General features: G+C 36.4%; 1 long non-coding RNA gene across 1 annotated transcript; it reads right to left on the minus strand.

Annotated features, from left to right (window-relative positions):
- Positions 1-2195: 2195 nt before the first annotated feature.
- LOC128020677 (uncharacterized) lies at positions 2196-6607 on the minus strand. Its single transcript, XR_008185371.1, has 3 exons — positions 6568-6607; positions 2986-3113; positions 2196-2878 (listed from the first exon to the last, which is right to left on the minus strand). It is a non-coding gene; the product is annotated as an uncharacterized LOC128020677 (long non-coding RNA).
- Between the last annotated feature and the right edge of the window lie 8363 nt (positions 6608-14970).

Raw genomic sequence — 14970 nt, forward strand, 5'->3', positions numbered from 1 at the left:
CTCCAACAAGCCATCAGTCCATTCACTCTGAGCATGAGAATGCATGCAGAAATCACTGCACACACACACACACACACACACACAAAAGAAAAAAACAGGTGCTCAGTACAATAAATTTTTCACGCTGAATAATTTTTGTCACCCTCATATTTGGATTGTGTTCAGAGCAATCTTTTCAAAGGCATGGAACGAATGCCATCTTTAATGGCCTTCATCTGAAATTTATATTTCTGTTATTGGTGAGATTAAAAATAAATGAATGCATAGCTGAATAATTCATAGCATATAATTTGCTGAGCTTTTGAGTCCAGCATTGACATGCAGTATCCCAGCTAACAGGGAACTTTCTCTAAACATTCACTAACGTTTTTTAAAAGTTATATAAATGCCCACATGGAAAGAACCTATATGCAGTGTATATGCACATATATGATAATAGGCAAAATTGAGGTGCATATATGTGCATATACAGGAAATATAGGTCTCCTGTATCGCTTCTTCATATCCACATATAAGCCCTATACATACAAGATATTTATTTTATATTGCTTATGGAGCTGAGAAGAGCAACAAGATATTTTTTTTTTTTTTCTGTTCAGTTTTTTTTGTCTTATTTTTGATCTTGTACTATATTTTGATCTTGAGTAAATAGATAATGTACATTTCTACATTTTGGACTTTTATTTATGTTGCCTAGCAGCTATGGATTTTAATTTCATTATTATAGGTGAACATATAGGTGCATATATACGTGCATATGTACCTATATATGTACCTATATATATATATATGTGTGTGTGTGTGTGTGTGTGTGTGTAAATATTTGTATATATATGTACATATAATATAGGAAAACGGCCAATTTTATATATGTCACATATATTAAAAACCTATATCAAAACCTATATTGAAACATATATGTTTATATAGATTTTTTCCATGTGGGCATGTTAGGACAAAATGTTCTTAAAGTAATGTTTGTGGAATTTTCTTATTACCTTATTATTCTCATTGAAAGACAACACTGAAAGAAAATCTTCTTAGAACAACATTCTTGGAACATTTTTGTAGCCTTTAAATAACATTATGATCACAGCAAGAAAATCTGTCATTTTAATGTTTTTAGAATATTAAAAATAAACTTTCAAATGACGTGATATTTTCTGTAAAGTTAGTTCAACACCGTAAAAAAAGATTTCACATTCTTCTTGAGGTTTGGCAACACTGGTATGTCGTGTAGTCATCAAACCTACTCTGGCTGCAGGTTCAAAGGCATTCTGCCTTCAATAACATGAAGCGTAGCTGAGGAAGAAAGGAGCATTTGTCAGTCACCATGATTGAATAATTCAGCCAGTGTGATGATGCAAGACTTTGTTCACCACAAGGCCTCCTTTAAGCTGTGTTATTTCTAATTTCATTGAGCAAACGGCTTTGATCCGAGCCTGTCTGAATGGATTTGGATATCTTTTTGGAAATTTTTGAGATACCGACAGCACAGCTGAGGAAGGCAGCCATTAATTTATAACTAGGATTGTAAAGCGAACATCTTCAGTAAGTAGAAAAAGGAAGATTAGGGTTTTACATATAGTGCTGGCGAAGTAAATTATGCCATCAGACATCAGACTTTACATGCACAGCAGGATGTTTTTACTCATGCATCGTCTTGGTAATACAAGTAGTTTTAGTAATGGTGATGTTGAATACAGTTGAAGTGTGACCTAGTTTATTTATTGTCTATGTTTAGCTTTTACGTCTGGTAATGTTTGTGAGAGGGGATTACAAGATACACACAGAAAGTTGCCCAGTGTTCATTTAACTCCACAAGTGTACATTTTACACTTATCTGGTGTGTATATAAGTCCCACCAGCCTGGTGTTTAAGTAACACTTTCAAAAGTGTTGAATATATACCTCTCGACAGTGTACATTGTTTTACACCAAAAGTGTACAATATACTCTAGTGTACACTGTGTATTACTCTCTGCAAGAGTGTATTATACAACGATTCAAAAGGTTGTTTTTTACACTGACAGAGTAAAGTACCTACCACATGGGTTTATTCTAAAAATGTACAAAGATTAATTGTGCTTTTAGAACTCCGGAATTAAGAACATTTCTAAATTTCCGAATGTTCAGTATTTTTTTTTTTTAATTATATTTATTGACAGATCCACAAACATTTCAAACCCATTGGATTTATTTTCTCAAATTCAACAGACCACAAAGAAATGCAACTCATGTTGTGTTTAAAATCACAATTACTACAGAATGCATAAAAAAACTGTGTGACACAGCATTAAAAGAACACATCATTTAAATTTCAGTCATTAGTGCAATTCATATTACTACTGTTAAATGCTAATGACTTGGTAATGTTATTTTTTTTACAAAAAACAAAAGTGATATTTTGCCTCACAGTGCATCCCCCAAACATGAACAAGTGGGCCTATCTTTCTGATGCATCAGGGATAGTGGATCATGAAGTGAAGCTTGGGAATAAGACTTCTTGGATAGAGTTCTTTGAACAGCGTGGTGTTCACAGATCAAATGTTTCAGATGAACAGTCATTCCATTCGAGATGAGTGGAGAAAACACTTTATTATCTGCAGTAGAAGCAGATAATAAAGTAAACTCTAATGAGGCAAAATGTCTGGATGGCATTAAGACCCAACCCATTCCCAGCTTAGTTTTCTGAAATGTTAAAATATCAATACATTGAAAAATACAAAGGCTGAGAGAGGACTTAGTCATGCAGGGGATGAGCCGTCATCCGCAGCAATGTAGTAGTCATGGATGTTACTCTTCGAAGTGCCAACTGTAAAGATGTAGGGCTGTGTTGTCTGTGTTGAACCAAGGACTTCTTCAAAACTGCAAGAGGACTGAAAACAGAAAAAAAACATTCTCGTTTAAATGAATGTACACCTACACATTAACAAACATTCTAGGCATGGCATGCAGTTCTACATAACATTAAGAGTAAGCGTACCTTGTGAAATCTTACTACACGATGCAAAGCTTCACGCACACAGATCTTGACAAACTTCTCATTTCTGCTAGAAGGTGGTGGCAGGAGATAGACCAGCAATAACAGGGAGGACATATCAATGTCCCAGTCTAAATGCAAAAAAGAAAACGCAAACCATAACAAATCTATATGATCATATACCAATATACATAACCTATTTTATACACACATAAAATTAACATAATAACTAACAAAATAACATTTTAGCAGGATTGCGACGAGCCTGCAACCCCACAAATTCATCAGCAGATGGCACATATATAGCAAAAGCATATATATTACCTCCTTAGCTTCTTGCAAATGGTCATCAGAACGAGCTCTTTTAGGTGGAAACAAAGGACCATCGCTGTGTCATGGCTGTATGTCTGATGATAATGCAACTGAATGAAGTGATGATGTATCAGTCTCATTTGAAGATGAAAGCTTGTGTGTGCACAAGAGTCTTAAAATCAAATAGAAAATTAGAACAAAAGCATATATACACATATACATATAATTACATCTTTTCATACCTGCTACAGCCACAGCATCAACTATCATCCAAAGAGTGTCAGGCTTTTGGTCAATAATGTCAGCAAAAAGATCTTCATCTACTTCTGTTCCAGTCTCGATAGCCCGACAGATGTCAAACTTCTGCTTGACTGGAAAGACAAAATGGAAGTTACAGAACAGAAATAGGTGAACAGGAAAAAATAAATAAAATAAATAAATATATTTTAATAAAAGAGCTCACCCATCATGCAAAAAATTCTTAATCATTTCCCTCATTTTGAAATTGACAATTTACAGCAATTGAAAAAATTAATTATGTTAACTTTGACAAATTCCGTGACTGTCCATATTAAAATGTAAGTTTCATTTTCATGACTGGATTTTGAGATTCCGTCTGCGTTTTCTGCTTCGTGGAAATCATAGTGCTGTGTGTGTCAAGAACCGGGTTGACCGTGTCCTCGGTACCACCGGTACTAAAAAGAGACCTGGTACTGTGACATTTACATTTTTTAGTACCGACTTGGTACTGAAGTACCGGGTTTTTTGACAACACTACATGGCAGCGGTGGCAACAGAGAGAATAAAAGTTATGCCTTCATTCTTTGCGTGAACATTTGGGCGGCATTATGCAAATCTTCCCAGATAGTGATGTAGAGATATGGACGTGTGTCAGAACTTGTCGTTTTAGGGGGGTGCAGTTGACTATTAACTTTTATAAACATTATCTCTTTGGATTTGAGACTTTAGTGTTTGCAACTTTACAGATCTTCTTCATTCACCAAGAGCTTGTAACACTCCAAAGAGAAAGAAAAACTGAAAATCGCATCATATGACCCCTTTAAGAAACAATGTATCATTATAATGATGCACATCCGATTTTTTTCTCCACCATTTACTTTCACTTTAGACATAAACAACAGTTTTTCGAGGATACTCTCCAAGACATAATTTTGTATGTATTTGTCGTTACAAGAGCAAGAAGAAGTAAATTCAGTTGTACACATATGCCACGCCAGAAACCTCCTAGTCACTCCCTTTCAATCACCAACAAAGCCCTGGCAAGTTTAGCTGCAACCTGATCCCAAAAGGAGCCAGGACAATGAAGGTGAGTTGTAACTCCAATAGTCCAATAGTTGTAAACGCCCAAATGGTGCTCTCTGCAGGCCCAACTGGGTCAAATTGGTGGATCCTGTTATGTTTAGGGTGTGGCTGGACCTATGTCAAGCTCTGTCCACTGGCTCTGAAGTGAGCAGTCTCTTGTTAGGTCACCTTTTAGGGTCCTCAATTTCCTATATTCAGCAATATTTCTCTCACTTTTGCAAGGCAAGCAATTGTCCTCAGAGTTCTCCCAAGGTTTCTTTAAAGGTCCCGTTCTTCGTGATCCCATGTTTCAAACTTTAGTTAGTGTGTAATGTTGTTGTTAGAGTCTAAATAATATCTGTAAAATTCTAAAGCTCAAAGTTCAATGCCAAGTGAGATTAAATTAAATTTATGCATTTAGCAGACGCTTTTATCCAAAGCGACTTACAGTGCATTCAATTTTTACATATCATGTGTTCCCGGGGAATCAAACTCCCAACCTTGCGCTTGCTTACGCAGTGCTCTACCAGTTGAGCTACAGGAACACTAGATATTTGATATTTGAGATATTTGATTTAACAGAATTCTCCTACAACGAACGACCAGTTTGGACTACATCCCTCGACTTCCTTCATTAATAATGTCACTAGAACCATTTTTTGACACAAAAAAGGGGGCGTGGTCTTGTTGCACTCGCACGGAGAAGAAGGAAGAGCTGCGTTTGTAGAGTGTGTTTGTCACTAGAGCTTAGATTCTCTGCCCGAGCCCGAGCTCGAGTAAATTGTTGGGCCCTTGATAAATCACATCACGTGTCACGCGCAGCGTCTCGTCCACTCGCAGTCTCGCATGCGTGACGCATCACACCTGCTGTGCGTGCTGTACTATTCAGTAGATTAAGTGCAACATGGAGCTTGAAGAATTAAAGAAAAAAAAATAAAACAGGAGAATTAACTTTGAGCAAGTTTGGAGGAAAATCGGAGGTATGGAAACATTTTAAACTAGTCGTAAGGGGGTGACAACAACTGTGTTGGCTTTGTCTCATGCATTAAATGCGGCACACATTGAATGTTTCATAAAAAAGCAACATTGTGAACAATAAGCTAAGTAAATCATGTTTTTGCTAAAGACTATGTCTGGATCTGTTTCAGAACGACATTTAAAACATAGATGGAGTACATGACTTCCATCAACACATCCAAAGCTTCACAGTCCTAAACCACTTCCTAAGGCCGACATTTCAGTCAGTAACGTTAGGCACTTTTGATTTATATGATGATTCATGTTTGGTGATCATGTTATTTTACATATGCGATTTCTGCTTCTTCTTCTTCACCATGATTCTGTACTCTTTCAGAAGATGTGTAATAGCGCCTCCTACCATTATAGAGTGTAAACACAAAGCCAGAAAATTCTATCAACGACAAGGACCGAGTTAAAATTAGTTCTACAGTTTGATAAATATTATGTTAGCTTTTTTGTTTAATCAACTGGAAAAATAAGTCACTATAATATGAGAAAGGATGAATGGTGCCTGATTGGAAAAATAACTTCATTATCGCTATTATACAGGAGACTACATATTGATTTCCTATAATGGAAAAACAGTTCAAATGGTAAAGTAGATGTGTAAAAAACAAGCATCATGGTTTTTCTGTTGCTCAGGATAATATGAATATTTGATCATATTTCTAATTTGCTTAATCTCATTGGCAGTGTAACCCCCACAGACCACCTTTCCACCAACTTTCCAATGGTTAGACGGTGTGTTTTTACCACAGAAAGCAACAAATTACCTTCTAGTTAAAAAGTGTTTATCACGTTTGAAATTTGGATATTTATCTTACAAAAACGCATGGATTCGCTACAGGGGGCCTTTATTCACCCTCTGGAGCTGTTTGGGGGACGTTTTATTACAGATGCACGCACTTTATTTAACGTCTTCTGAACTGTTGACAACAAACACCCGCTTACCCCATTGAAAGACTTCTGTACAACTCCGACTGGATTATTCTGAAAGAAGAAAGTCACATAAATCTGGGATGATTCAAGGGTGAGTAGAAGAATATGGAAGTAGAAGAATTTTTCATTCTTGGGTGAACTAACCCTTTAATTGCTTTGTTGAGGGATGAAACAGCTGTGTTTCATGTGAACTGGAGAACAAGGCCAGGTCTCTGGAGACGGGAATATCAGCCAGCTAGATTCCATTGCTATGGTGACAAAGATGGGGAAATACACTGGAGGAATTGCCTTTAAATAAAGTGGGGTGTGTGTGTGTTTGCGCATGCCTTCAGATGCACAGACTGACTGCAAACACTCAAAAAGCACATGCTGTAGTACTGTTACTGCAGGAGGTAGAATCTATACTGTGCACAGTATGTGGATTTTCTGAATGCTTGGAATACTCTGATGACCTATTTTTTAAATATGAAGTACACAACTTATGCAATATCCCACAATGCACTTGACCTGACCTTTCCTTTCCAGTATGAAAAAAATTTAGCAGAATAAGTATCATCCATTTTAAATATCTTACTTGTCTTAATTTTTGAACGGACAAAATTTTACATAGAATTGGATTAAAAATGTGAAATGTAGGTATCTGTTAAATAAATAAATACAAACGAATGAATGACTGAATGAAAATGGACTTGTCATTTTCTTCCAGGACCTTATCAATTAATTTTACAAACACTTCTGTTAACCCTAAAACACAATACAATTATTGAAGTGTAAAATTCAGATTAAAATATATGTACAAAAAATCCTTCCTTCACTGTGGCCTATTTTTACAGTTACCTATTTTTAACAGCATATACTGCTATGTATGATGTCAGAACCCGGAAGTTGCGATGGTTTCTTCTAAATATTCCTATGTGGTTTTATAATGTTTTTATATTAATTTATGAGTTAAATAAAGCCTTTGTTAAACACAACATGATGATGCAGTACTTTGCTGTTTTGTTCTACAACATAAACTGCACACACTCACACACACACACACCGAAAACACGAATTTTGAAGCAAGTATCACCTTTTTCTACAACAATATGAAGCAGGACAACGGTTTTCAACATTGATAATAACCAGAAATGTTTATTGAGCAGCCAATCAGGATATTTTAGAATGATTTCTGAGTCTGAAGTATCATGTGACACTGCAGACTGGAGTAATGATGCTGAAATAAATTACATCACTTAAATAAATTTAATTTTTGAACAGATTCAACATAAAAAAAAAAAAAAATTGTTTTTAATAATAATCTAAAATATTAAGGTTTATTTTTCTGTCTAATAAATGCTGGCTTGGTGAGAATAAGATACTTTCATATATATATATATATATATATATATATATATATATATATATATATATATATATATATATATATATATATATATATATATATATATATATATTATTTTTTTTTTTTTAACTCACCAACCCAAAATATTTTATTATATACAGTACTATAATTACACTACACAGTCATTTTCAAACAGTATGTTAATATAGCATTCCAAGCACAGTCAGCTTATTCATTCAACAGCATAGACAGACACAAATAGGCAAGACTATAAAATGAAGTGGGCTATCATTATACATCAGGGACACACACACACACACACACGCAAATTGTTTTTTGGGAGCATATTTATTCATCTTTAAGTTACTTCCAAAACAATTATTTTATTTCTTTTATTTGTTCTAAGCCAAAAAAAAAAAAAAAAAAAAATGAAAGAAAGAGAGAGAGAGAGAGAGAGACATTTCTGAATTGTCTTCATCGAGCTTATGTCCAAATATTATAATGACAGTTCATAGTCTTTTAAGTGCACTAAATATAAATACATACATGCATACATACATAACCATAGAAGTAGTGCTGTACATAGAATTTGTGTTTTTAATGGTTTCTAAAGTCATGAGAAATTGAAATTATTATTTAATGAAAATCTTACCCTCCTAAATGTGAAAATAAAATGTGTGGTGCACTAAGCAATATTTGAAAAATTTTAATCACAGTGTCGGACCCAGTCCCAAAACACACTCGCAGCCTATCCGCAGTAAGGGGCATGTTTAGTAATGATAGAGAGAAGAGAGCACTCAGTGAGTGCACAGGATGGATATTAGCAGATTGACTAGATAGCGAGAGATGGCAGATAAAAAAAGGAACAAAACATCACAAGGGTGAACGATGATGGGTTAGTATGAGACAGGACCTGTGTAAATATTGAAGTAACTTTCCAGTGATGGAGAGAACTCAAGGAGCGGGAAGGGCTGTGATCAGATGCCGAGGTTGCTTTGTTTCTTCTTGATAGATGAATTATGTTTTTCTTTGAATTACCATAGCACTTATTGATGACATACTACCCTCGTGTGTGAATCCCTCTATACTTCCACCGCTTCCACTGCTGTTGACGGCACTAAAGAAAGAGGTTATAGCAAGCTTCCCCCACTGAAGCAGTGGTCACTGCGCATCTGTGCCCTCCATTTGCTCATGCAGCACATCCATCTACGCCCTGCAGGACTTCCTCATCCCTCATTCTGCACTATTTATAATACTAATAGCAATTATAATGAAATCAGTTTCATAAGACGTATTAGAGAAGCATGATTTTGACGTCTTTGTTTCCATTGCGACGGATTCTCCAGAGCGCATGCTGTTAAAAGCCCTTTCACACGAGCACAGCATGCGGTAAACAAACCTGCGCAGTTTAAAACATCACATTTGCCATTTGAACACGAGACTCTACAGATGTAGGGCTGAATGGGAAAGTTATCAATTCACTGAAAGTGGCAACTTATGCTCATCACACCAATGCTATTTCCTCCAGGGAAAATCTAGCCCTTTACACATATTTATGCATACTTTATAAAACGATTATGTTGGTATTTTCATTTGAAATTTTTTATATTTAAAAATCGGCACCGGTATCGTAAAAAACCCAATCAATACCCAACTCTAATCAGTACACAGTCCTTCCATTCGGATAGTCCTTGGACCCATACTCTTTTACGAAGTGCATAGACAAGGCTTTTTCCCCTCTGAGACAGATGGGAATCCACATTTTGAACTACCTCGACGACTGGCTGGTTTTTGGCAGGTTTGAATGGGAACTCATTGCTCACAGGTCACTGCAGACCTGCGAGTGCAACTAATACCTTTTTCTCTAAGGCTAGAGCTCTGTCTACAATATCTTCTCTGACTGCTGTGCAGCACAGAATGAGGACCTGTCCTCTTATGAAGTGACCCATGTGCTAACTTTTCTACAAGAGTTGTGGGATTAGGGCACTCCTTCAACACTCAAAGTGTACGAGCCCTCCCTTTGAGCCACCCCAGTCAGCCAACTTATGGCCCCTGTCACAGAAATCACAGAAAGCTTTCTTTTGGCTTGAGCTTTGGCAAAGTGAGGGGGTGATCTGCAAGCACTGTCAGTCAGTGCTTCCTGTTTTGAGTTTGGTCCTAACGACTGTAGAATGTAGAATTGTCCTCAAACCGCGACATGGTTATGTGCCAACAGTGCTCTCCACTCCATTTAGAGCACAAGTCATCAGCCTTCTAGCACTCCCCAATCCAGAGGGTGAGCAGGGTCCAAATCCACTCTGCCTGGTTTGGGCTCTTAGAGTGTATGTCGAGCACTCTAGCCTGTTAAGACTCTCAGAACAGGTCTTTTTGTGCTTCAGAGGCACTTCTAAATGGCTGCCGGTTATGAAGCAGAGACGGTTTCACTAGATAGTAGATGGTATAACCTTGGCTTATGCCTCAGCAGGCTTGCAGTGCCCTATAGGTGTGAGGGTCCAGTGGTTCGTGCAGTTAACATGCACAAATCTTCCGTCTTCCACTCTTGTTTTGACGGACTGAAACCAAATTTTATTAACATTACAAAAGTTAGAGGATTTCTCAGTCCAATGTTGATACAATATTTATTATTGGCTTGAAAGCTCTTTAAATTAGTTTTTTATTTATTATTTTTTTCTTTTTTTAAAGAAAATTATTCATCAGATGATTGCCTGTTTTAAACAATCTGTTGTGTTAATAATGTTGCTCATTAGTTATGGCTACAAACTGTAGCTTCCACCACACACGCAAAATAGCTGGAGCAGCTTCTTTTTGTTTACGGACACGATATAACCATGTGAAGATGAATTTTGTGAAATTTACATTTCATGCGAAATACATTATAAATTAAGGAAAGGAAGGAAAGGAAGGATATTTCAGACAATTTTCAAAAGGAATTGCAAATTGGATTTTCAGTTGCGTTTTCTCTATGTGGATACTTTACAGTAATTGTGATATAATCCAAATGCAGTTGCAAATCTTGCATTACCGTACCTAACTCTGTTAGGTGATGGAGTTGTTGTCAGCTCGTATAGTGTGTGACCACCTGTTGAGGATCATTTACGTAATGTGAACACCACAACGTTTTTCAGGCCGACAGCAAGTCATGTAGTTTGAACAGCACATTGATCTGCCAACGTTTAAGTTGTGTAATGTTTAATGCACACTACATTATTGTTTAAAAAGAGGTGGCAAATAGATAGGCTAATAAGAGTAGAGTATAAGAGTATAAGAGTCTGTTTACTCTCATGCATCGTAGTGTAAACAGTGAGAGATCTTGAGACAGGTGAAAAGCGTTTGGTTAATAGTGAATATTTGCCTATTGTGTGTACTGTTGTGGCTCCCACTGGTAGCAGGGGATGGTGTAAAAACGATGGAATTATTTATTGTGTCAGGTGCCAAGAATAGAACGTGACCCGGGTTGCACTGTCCATAGTCCCGCCCCTGACACTGATCAACAGGTCTACATGCAAGGCATAGAAAACACAATTTGGTCTGGAATATCCTTCCTAATTTTTATTTTCCAATAAATGAAATTGTTAAAGCTGCAGTATGGATCATAATTTGCTTAAAATTTTAACAAAGACAAACAGTTCAGGCATTCGTTGATTTAATTTTAAATCATACAGTAACTTAAATTAAATATTTTAATCAACTAGGTAAGCATCTTCATTATTATTCAGTCAATGATTAGATGTTACCATTCAAAGGGCTTTACATAAACATTAATTTAGCAACATTTAGCAGAGCCTGTCCTCCAACAAAAAACGACCATATAGGTTGTTTGTGCAAGCACCTCATTATGACCTATATTCACGTTTTAAAGTTAAGCGCCCTCTAGCGGGCGTAAAAAAATGACAGTTTCGTGTTTGCGTCTGTCGTCATGAAATGACCCCTAAACCTAACCCTCACAGAAATCATGCTAAATTATGATTTCTTGAGCATATACATTTTATGTGAACGTCCGTTCTCTGGGATTGAACCCGTGATAGCATGATTACATATCAAGGTATAACGCAATAATCTACAAACGGAGCTGCACGAAACACAAACCAGAGAGCAAGTAAAAGAGTACAAAACATTAATATGAAAATGACCTTTTGCCGATAGGGGTGCAATTGTAGTATACGCTCTGATGGGTCATATTTCAGGGATTTGGACAAACGACCTATACGAGCCTATTGTTTGGAGGACAGGTTGTTTAGCATGCTGCAGCAAAGAAACCCAATATATAAGGAAAGGGGAACAATTCTCATCATTAACTATTTACTACGAAGTTTGGTATTTTATTTCCTGACCCATGGTCTGACCAGGGGCACTGCACAAGATCCTGGGCCCTATGCACAGGCAGTCCTAATGTACTGTAAATCACTTATTTTAAAAGTCAAGTTTTGTCTGTCATGAATCATTTAATGTAAATTAAATATTTCGATATTTTTAGCTTCAAAATTAAATGGAAGGAAAATTCTAATTTAAACAAGGATGAAGAACCATGCTGCAATCAATTTAAATTATAGTTTTACTTTTCCCAGTGTTGTTGTAAGTTGATATCCTATTGTTGGATAATAGTTGACTTTTTTTTTTTTTCCAAGGTGAAAGACTGCTTCCCCCACTTCCTCACATGTCCCAAGACACAATGAGAAAATTAGCATTGATTTCTGTGCTACACTTGATCAATGTGATTCCCATCCCGAACGATCCAATGAGATTCTGTTTCTGGTTTATGCCCATTTTCTTACACCTCTTCTTTTACCTAATAAATCCCTTTTACATATTGTGTACACGGAGCAGCTCATCAAAGAACTGAGTCTCCTTCTGCTGAAGTTTCCCAGGCTTCGGCCCTCAGTTGTTTAAATGCCCTGGTTGTATGGAACCAAATGGATCTGCAGGAATTAGCTTTACATCACTTGCTTGCAAGTGGATCCTCTGCAGTGAATGGGTGCCGTCAGAATGACGCTGATTAAAAACATCACAATAATCCACACCACTGCTGCCCATCAGTTAATGTCTTGTGAAGCTAAAAGTGCATTGTTTCCGTAAAAATAAATAAATAAATAAAACATTAGGTCCAAATCAGGAGAGGAATACTGAATGCACAGATCAAGCATCATTTTCAAGAGAACAAACTAACCAAAACAATTCAAAAACAAATATGTGGGTTGATTATCGTGTGAGAAAACTGGCAATGGATTTCCCTGAAGGAAGTGTTATGGATTATGTGCTACATAATTGCATATTTTGGCCAAAAGCCACAAACATGCAGCTTTTTACATTCCACAAGATGTTAACTGATGGACTGGAGTGGTGTGTATTACTTGTGGATTATTGTGATGTTTTTATCAGCTGGATGGACTGCATTCTGACGGCACCCATTCACTGCAGAGGATCTACTGTGCAAGTGATGCAATGCTACATTTCTGCAAATCTGTTTCCATGAAGAAACTTATCTACATATTGGATGGGGTTAGTAAATCTTCAGCAGATTTAGATTTTTTTGTCAAACAATTCCTTTTATTCTGAATTTATATGTATTATGCTAAAGTACTTCTTTTTCACAAGTGCTTTCGAAACTCCTATACCCTTGGTATGTAATTCCCCTTAATTGCGTTATGAACATGAATGATGTTCTGTATGTCTTGTTGAGAAGAGTGGTGCTGTTATTTGGAGTATTTGGAGTGGTACATTTATCCAGGGAACAACACAACTGGCAAAAAAAAAGATACAAATGAAAACACAAAAATCACTCCAAACAAGCACCAATTTACAGTGAAATAATTTAGACTGTGTCTGGGAGTTTTGCTTGGGCAAAACAACTCACTTTTTCTGAGTTGTCTCATGACTTCATGTTAGTTATATGCATTTATAACTAAATTATTTGACAGTATTCACTGGGTTGATATCACCCTATCATATTCTCAAATAGCTGGCTTCATATTCTGCAGTCTATTAAAATGAGGCACATAAATTGTAAACCTAGAGCTCAGAGTACTCAGTATCTTATCTAATCAATATGACTGGCTTTTTATCAACAGTGTGCTCAAGGTAAGTGCACGCAGAGAAAAACAGTGAGCAGAGACCAACCTTGCAATTATTTATTTGGTCCTCTTTGATTTTGTTCTGAAGGCCTTCACGTCCTTCTTGAAAATGCCTTCTTTTTACCAATGGCTTTAAAAACTTGAAGACTGAATTTTCTAGCCATCTAAAAAACCTTTCATGTTGCATAATGGATGCATTCTTGCCTTGGTTCACAATGCAATTGCAATGCACAATGCAATTGCAAACATATCACTTAAATAATTTAATGATGTGTTTAATAAAAAGTTCTTTGACTATGTTTTATCATAACATCAGTAATACGATTACAATGAGAGATAGATTATCATTTGACATCACTGCTGCGATAACAACAAACCACTGTAATAAAATAATCTCTCACTGGACATTTCAATTTGAAAGTGTCGAAAAAAAAGGTATGGATGGAGCATGATATGTATGTGGAAACATTCATATGCAGATTTCACACACACACATGCATGGTTAACGGACCCACTCAACTGAATCTGACTTGATTATATAATTTAGTGTATTATACTTAAATTTAGCATTGTTATTTCCCTGCGGAGACAAACCTTTGACCCACTGTACCAGATGAGAACCACTGTCTGATATAGTGAAAAAATGTTTCTATTTAAAAAGATTCTTGTTTTATCATGTGCCTTTTCAGTTTGTATGCACTCAATGCCAGAACAAAGTACTTTTACTGGCAACAAATTAACTATGTTCAGTCTTATAATGTTTTGAACATGTTCTGTCTCTATTTTTCCATGTGCATCAACAGCGTAAACCCAGAAGAGTTTGAAAGCAGTGATTCTCCTTTGTGCTCGACAGCAATCCTTTGCTTGAATAACCATACAGTGGTTCTGACCTCCTGGCCCTCTCATTCCCATGACATTCATTTGAAGGACAGATAATAAGACGTGAATTACCTGGCTGTTCACAACAGCTGGGACCTTATCGAGTGTGGGGGGTAGAAGGGG

Source organism: Carassius gibelio, chromosome A10 (assembly GCF_023724105.1).
Source record: "Carassius gibelio isolate Cgi1373 ecotype wild population from Czech Republic chromosome A10, carGib1.2-hapl.c, whole genome shotgun sequence".
In the NCBI taxonomy this organism is placed as follows: Eukaryota; Metazoa; Chordata; class Actinopteri; order Cypriniformes; family Cyprinidae; genus Carassius; species Carassius gibelio.